Consider the following 7,736-nt stretch of genomic DNA (forward strand, 5'->3'; position numbering starts at 1 on the left):
CCTAGGGCACTTGCTGATATGATTATTATTCAGCGCCTGAAGTCTATGCATAAGTCCACAATCTTGTCTTCTAGAGCTAATTCAGATGTGAAGCCTGTTAGGTCTGCAGAAGGTTCTTAAACTGTTGCAAATGTCTTCAGGAAGAAAGCTAATACCAGGCAGTTTGGCGGGGGTAGGCAGCAGCATGCAGCTTATGTTCAGCATAATAGCATCTGGCCGCCAGTAAGTCCAATCAAACCAGTGACAGGGACAGCCTCCAAAGTGTCTGGTAGCATGTGGTCAGCCTGCTTTCCTGATGTTTGTGCCTGTTCCTAGACACGCTCCTGCCTCCCTGCTTCCAGCCAAGCATTACTTGGATTATTCTTCAGGATTCCAAATGACAGTGATTGTCCAGGCCTCTTAGAGAATGGGTATACTCGAGATAACTGCTGTGGGTGATGTGGCTCACTGGAACCTGCAGGTGATCCTTCGGATGGTCAGCAGCTGCTCTGTCTCTTCCGTTGTTCTGCTGCAGCAGGGCCCTGCTCAGCGCTTGGGCATGGAAGGCACGCGTCTCAGCTCTGCTGGTCCTGAGCAGCTCTGTGCCCCAGCAGCAAACAGCACGTCTGCAGGCTGAGTGGGTCACATGCATGTCATTTCTCTGATCCGTGACTGCTCTGTCCCCGGGTCGTGCTGCTCCACAGGGCACGTCTATTGTAAGCCAGGATCCCCAGTGAGCAGCACCTGGAGGGAGGCTCTGAGAAGCCCTCTGCCAAGTGGCACGTCCTGTGTAATAAAGCCTCCATGGGTGCTGAGAGGCACGGTGGGAACAGGACGATCGGAGTGCTCAGGTATTTGGAATATGCAAGGAAAGGCAGCAAGAGAGCTGTGCCTTCAGTTACCCCTGATATTCCTGGAAGTCCGCACGCAGTGTTTGCATCAGGCTGCCTTCATCAGCAGCAAGGCTTGCGGTACAATCTCTTGACTTCCTGTGCTACCAAGCGTTCAGTTAAAGACTTTGCACTCAAAGCAGGTGGAGATGGTGTCATTTTTCCTTTGTTTGATTACCTTCCTGGCAGCAGCTGTTTTTAGGCTTTCATTAGGATTAGAAGGCAAGCAGGAGTGGTAATTTTTTTCCATGATATTAAAAAAAAAAAGTGCTAAACAGTGAAGATCTTTCCATTTCAGATGCCAAGTAAACCAGGAAATACTACAGCTTGGAAGTGCTCTGTGGGGGCAGTAGCTGGGGCACATTGTGTTTCTGACACGGATTGCTGAGATGTTTCATATGGCTTTGTTTCCACATGATGGCTCAGCTTTCATCCTTTCAGACTGTACGTTCTGGAAGGAGGACTCTGTGTCGGGAGTGTGGCTGCTGGCCCATCCTAAGAGCCAGGGCAGCACAACACAGGCTCTCTTTGTGGCTGCCCACGGCAGCAGATGAGCCACAGGCTGTACAAGGGGCTGTATAGGATGTGATGGTGTGCCCCACGTCTCAGTGCACATCCACACACCTCGAGCTTTTCATTTTCTGGGTCCTCACTGAGTTTCCCTAGCAGGGAGGAGCTGAGTGAAAATGCTCAGAAGTGTCACACAGGGGACATCAGCTCAGCTGCAAAGTCCTTGCTGGAAGTCAGGCTGTTCTGCAGCACCAAACCGATTATAGCCAGGGCTGATCAGACAAGCAGCTGACATAAGGGTGCAGGGGATAATCTAAATCCTGTTAGTGACATCTGGCAAGGTGCATATGATTGTGAAAGCTGTAGCAGTGACACGAAGCGATGATGGCAGCATGGTCCTGGAGCAGTCTCTGGTATCATCTTCCTGGCAAAGGCTTTCTTAGGTTCTGGTGGGAAGGTTTTATCCTGGTCCTTTGGTTCTGCTTTCTGTCCTGATCACATCTCAGAGAACACCTTTAGAAACTAGCATATGGGAGGCTGTAGAACTGTTTTGTCCCAGTGTCTCGTTGAGGGTGGCTGACCTTCCAAAGCTTTGTTGCGGAGACACCTGGTCCCAAATGAGTCTTTGGGGGCAGCCCAGGCTCACGATGAACTATTTTTGTCAGGAATGAGCTGAGCTTGCTCCTGCCTGCCTGGGAGGCAGAGCAGCCTTACCCTGCAGTGGTACTTGTAGGAGAGCAAGAGTTTAAGGAGCAGAGATAGATATCACCAGTTCCACTGATGCCTCTGCTCTGTAGATGATGCATTTCATGACCCAGATCCCCTATCTGGTGAACAGAAAGAGGAGTTTGGCTGTGTGGGATTTGCTTCTTCTGAACCAGCACCCACCTGGTTCTGCACCTGGTCACGCTGTCCAGGTTGGAGAGTCCTTCCCTGGCCGAGGGATCCCACAATGTCCTTCAAAGTCCTCCAGCTCTCCCCTGAGTTAGGAGTGTTCATTAGCTGCTAACAACCTCAGTGAGTGCCTGAGCAGAGTCCTTTTGGCTTCTGAAAACCACTGGAAAAACTGGGGCCTTCTGGCCGCTGCGTGTGAGCTAGAGGGTTTCTCAGTGCTGTTCTCCCAGCCAACGAGATGGGACACGTTGCAAAAGAGAGCACGGCTGCTCCCCTGTCTGCTTCTTAGATCAGCGGGCAGCAGACAGCTGGTCACTGGGGAATAGCATGCCTGATGAGTGGAGCCTCTGCAAGAACCAGCCCCACTTCATCTCAGCTGCAGTCTGAGGATCGATCATTAGCTTTGCTGGTACTGAAATCCGCCTGCAAGAGCCCTTCCAACCACAGTAGCTGAAGTTTGGACGCTAGCAGGATCACAGATTTGTTTGCCGTGAGAAGACACCAAAGATGTGATGAAGTGCACAGGCCTGTTGTGTTGGATTATGTGTTGTCATTTGTTGTTGTTTTTTCACAACTTGGTCTGTAATGTGTCTTTCAGAGCTGTAGAATACAATATCCTCATAGCACTGCATGCAAAGCACAGACATCACTTTCTCCAGGGGAACTGCTGAAGTTCAGCATCACTGGGGTTAGTTTGCAGCGCAGGAGATCTGATCCAGAAGTTGCCATCCACCAAAGGATAAGAAAAAAGGTGGAACGTTTCTCCCTAGAGCTGCTGAAGATGCTACGGCAGCGTTGGGGTTCCTGGCAGGGAAGGGTCAGAGGCAGGGCTTGATTATCTTCCATGGCCAGACAGTCCTGTGCACACATCAAGGCTTTCTGTGCAGGTTGTGCAGCGCTAGATGAGCTGGAGCTCAGCTTCCTGAGCTGGTTGTTCTCATGGTTGTCTGTGCTTGTAAGCATTGCTTTGGAGTGGCTGGGAGGCTGGCTTGGGGTTGGGAGGAAGAAGACTTAAGGGCCTTTTCCCCCTCAGTAAATTCACATAGGAAGTAGGAATGCCGCATTAATCCTTGCGTAGCTGGGCTTGCTCCTTCAGCCCTCAGAAAGCGAGTTGGAATAATTGGGTCCCACCTGCCAAGTCTGACTTCATTCTGCATTGGCAACATCAGCAGAGCTGGCAGCTGGAGTGGTAAGGCAAATTCCAATCGTTTGCTCTGTGGGTACTAAAGTGTCTGCTACAAAGAAGAAGCGGAGTGGTCTCACTGCGTCTGCCATAAATACACGTGTTCTCAAAGCAGTGTGTGTCACTGCTGCTCGTTCCCAATAGTCAGAACAAATTCATGGTAAATTTAGCCCCAAATTCCAGTAAACGTAAAGCAAAAAAAAAAAAAAAAAAGGATTCTTCTTCATTTGCCTCACATGCATGTATCTAGGATCGTTTATCAGGGGTGCTCTTATTGCCTCTGTGAAGGTTCAAAAATGCAAATCAGTTCTGAAACTTCAGTGGTACTGAAACTGCATCAGTGCCACTCTGGAGGGGGCACTCCAGGAACATCCGTGCGGGGTGGTCGATCTGTGATGAGTCGGTACTGCTGATGTCAAGTTGAAGTGTTGCAGATGGGCCTTCTGTGCACTACTGCACGTTGTAGCAGGATGTCCTCTCCTGCTCTGCAGAGCCCGGGAAATCACTAGTGACCACAAGAGGTTTTGCAAGCTTTGTGGAGAGGTTCATGTGCAAGGGAGCCCCTGAAAGCAGAAGAAAATGATTTTGCTCAGCTAGTCTGATCTGATGGTACACATCTGATGACGCCTGTGGGAGAAGTGGAGACAGGTTGTCCTTCCCACTGCATCCCAGCTATTGGAGCTCAGTGCAGTTCCACCACCCGAAGTCAGACCTGCCCATGGTCTCCTGCCTGCCTCCCCACAGGCAGTCTGTTCTAGATGCTCTCTGGTGGCCTGTGTGACAGTGGGGACAAAACTGAGAGGCTACGTAAGGAAAGGCATTGTGCTAAGTGTTATGAAGAGGATGGGGGATCGCTTACCCTAGGTGAGCCCTGTTCGGTCTGCTGGTTGCTCTGATGGTGTTTTGGCTTGGTACTGCCTTTGCAATGTATGCCGTTGCAAGGTGCCAGTGTGTACTGTAACGCAGTAGAAGAGCAAAGGCTGCCATCCCACACAGCTACACTTCATCAAACCTTGCAGGGCTGCTTACCAGCAGCACCATGGTGTGTCCTGAAGTTTGTTGCATGGGCAGTGAGAACGTGAACTGCTGGGGTGAACAAAGTCCCAGCCCTGTGTGATCAGAGCAAGGCTGCTTTTTTTGAAGCAGAAGGAGAATGCATGGCCCTTCTTTGATGCTGTGGTAGCCAAGGGAGGCTGTGGGGAAGGAAGCCTATCCTCAGCTGGGTATGTGGTGTGGGAGGGACACTTCTGCTGCTGTGGCACAGATGCATAATTTATGATGCTGGTGAAGACTGGCTGTTCCTGCAACATCTGTTCTCTGTGTCATAAGTAGACATGCTCCCTACTCCCTATAAGTAGACACGCAGAGATTAGCCTGGTCTCCAAGTCAGCGTTGTTCCCAGAGAGCCCAAACCATCCAGGTTTCCTCTGAGGCACCAAGCGTGAGTTGTCTGCGTGAGCCGGTGGTTGAGCAAATACACAGCAAGTCTGTTCTTCCTATAGCAGAGCTTAAGGGTCTGAGGTGTGTAGATCCTAGTCCGCTCAAGCTGCTTAATCGTGTGCTCAGTGGCTTGGCCCCAAAACATTTCCAAGATAACAGGTGCAAGTGGGAGGAAGATGCGGATCAGAGCTGGCGTTTTTGTTTGCTTTTGTTGTTGGTTGTGTTTGTTTGTTTGTTTGTTTTTCATCTTTTAACATTCTTTTTAGGGGATTCAAGCATTTCTGTTTGTTCCTGAAGCTTTTTGCCCTCACTGAGTAGGCTCAGAGGCTTTTTCCATAAATTCCATGTTGTGAAGCACAGCACAAGTATAGAGGGGATAGCCTGTCTTTTCTGCAAAGAAGGAAAATGAGAGTCAGCAATAGAGGATGGACCTGCATGTAGAGGTAACAAAGCATCAGTGTGTAACTGGTCTTGATGCATCTGTAGATGAAGCTGCAGGCATCTCGGCATCTGAGCAGAGGGAGAGCTTCTTGGGGCAGAGGAGTGGCTGCGAGCAGGACTTTCTCCGTAGCTCTAAGGGGAATTCTAAAGAACTCAAAAGTACGTTGGGATGAAGATTGAATCTCAAGAGAGATTCAAAGAGCGTGTCAGCCACACTGTTAGGTGCGTGTTGTGGTGTCCGGGGAGCTAACAGACAGAAAAGGTGAAGTACTGAGGCTGAAGAAGGCATGCGGAGCATAGGCGATGACTGCTCAAGCCTTGGTTTGATATGTCATATATATGTGTATATGTCTTCCTGGCTGCGGAACTGTTATCTTATGATTATTTCCCAGTTATCCATCCGGAAAAGGTACTTTTCCTTCTGAGAGCACTATTTGGTTGCAAAGATACTGATTTTCAGCTCAGAGATGCTGCTGGGTGTAGGAGCAGTGTGAACAGGGCACGGTTTTTTATTGTGCTGCCTCACGAAAAGCAGCCAAGAGAAAGCTCAAGAAGGAGCAGAGTGGCTGAATCTCGTGACCCCCATTTCTGTTCATTGTTGTGTGGGTGAGTCGTGAGACGAGCCAGAATGGCTTCCAGGGAGGAAAGGAGATGTTGATGAATTCAGAGGAGTGGAGAAAGTGCTAAGGAGCAGGGGAAGTTCAGATTGTGTTCAGACACAATGCATCATACTTCATCTGACAGCTTCCGACCATCTAGTTTATTGTTCTGGTATGAACTTGGTAATATTTTTGCTGTAATGGATCATCAACCACTGTCCTCTGCGCTGTCCCAGCATAAAAGAAAATGTCCCTGACGTGCTGGGCTTGTTGTCTGAATAGAAGACATAAGGGAAAGAAAAGCTGGGGACGCACAAATCTTGCAGTCTGAGCAGAAGACAGTGTAAAAGGTGGATATAATAATTCTGACTTGGTCAATATTTGACATACAAAGGGTTGATGATCTTCATGACGCTTCGTAGGTGCAAACATTTGCAGATCATTTTGTGTTTGGCTCTCCTGCAGCCCACAGTATTTTCCAGAATTGGAACAAATCCTCAGATTGGTGTGTGGCTGCAGGTTTTCTGTAACTTGAAAGGCACGGTGTTGAAGTTAGAAATGAGCTGTTTTACCGGGGCAATGATAGAGTGATCAGTTGAGTTTTCCCTCTTTTACTTTAAAGCTGCTCTCCCTTGTCCTATTGCTACATCGGCTGCAGAAAGGACCCTCCTCATCTTTCTTGTTGACACCCCTTTAAATACTGAGAGACTGCAGTGAGGTCTCTCCAGGATCTTCTCTCTGCTGAACACCTCCAGCTCTTTCAGCCTGTCTTTGTAGGAGAGATTCTCCAGCCCTCTGTTCTTCCACTAGAAGTCTCTGAAGACTGGAGGAAAGACAAGATCACTTTTATCTTCTGGAGAGGCAAGAAGGAATAGCTGGGAAACTACAGAGTGCTCAGCCCCACTTCCATCCCGGGAAGGCAATGGTACAGCTAATCCTGAAAGCCACTTCCAGGCATCTGAAGGACGAGAGAATCATCAGGAGCCAGCATGATTCACACAGAGCATTTGACAGCTTGGAAAGCTGCTGTGATGAAATGGGCAGCCTGATGGGTGAGGGAAGAGCAGTGGGTGTAGTCTGCCCAGACTTGGTGGGCTGCTCCTCATAGAGAAGCTGCTGATGGGTGGATCAGGGGCTGGCAGAATGGCTGTGCCCAGAGGGCACCAATCAGTTGTGCAAGTTCTGGCTGGAGTGATTTCCAGTAATTAGTGGTGAACATCTGGGGTTAGTACTGAGCCCAAACCTGTTCAGTACCATCATTAATAGTCTGGATGATGGGGCAGTGTTCACAGATGGCACAAAACTGGGAGGAGTGGCTGGCACGCTAAAGGACTGTGCTGCCATTCAGCACTTGGCAGGCTGGAGAAATGGGCTTTCGAGCCTTCTGAAGGTCCACGAGGGGAGGAACAGCCCCAGGCACCAGAACATGCTGAGACCACTCAACTGGAAAGCAGGTCAACAGAAAAAGACCTGGGGTCCTGGAGCACACCAAGTTGAACACGAGCCAGCAAGATGCCCTTGTCCTCAGGCTGGCTACTGGTTTCCTTGGCTATATTAGGCCAAGTATTGCCTGCAGATGATGGAAAGTGATCTTTCCCCTGCACTCTGCGCCACTGAGGCCTCACCTGGAGCACCATGTCTAATTCTGTGCTCCCCTGGGCAAGAGCTATTGGAGAGACTCCTGCAAAGGAACAGGACCATCTCTCCTACGAGGACGGGTTAGGGAGCGGGACTGTTCAGCCTGTAGAACAGAAGGCTTGGAGGGATATACCCTCCCTATACACACCTGGTGGGAGGGTG

The sequence above is a fragment of the Lagopus leucura genome, unplaced genomic scaffold (assembly GCF_019238085.1).
Source record: "Lagopus leucura isolate 7727_CA_CO unplaced genomic scaffold, USGS_WTPT01 Super-Scaffold_100036, whole genome shotgun sequence".
Taxonomy (NCBI): domain Eukaryota; kingdom Metazoa; phylum Chordata; class Aves; order Galliformes; family Phasianidae; genus Lagopus; species Lagopus leucura.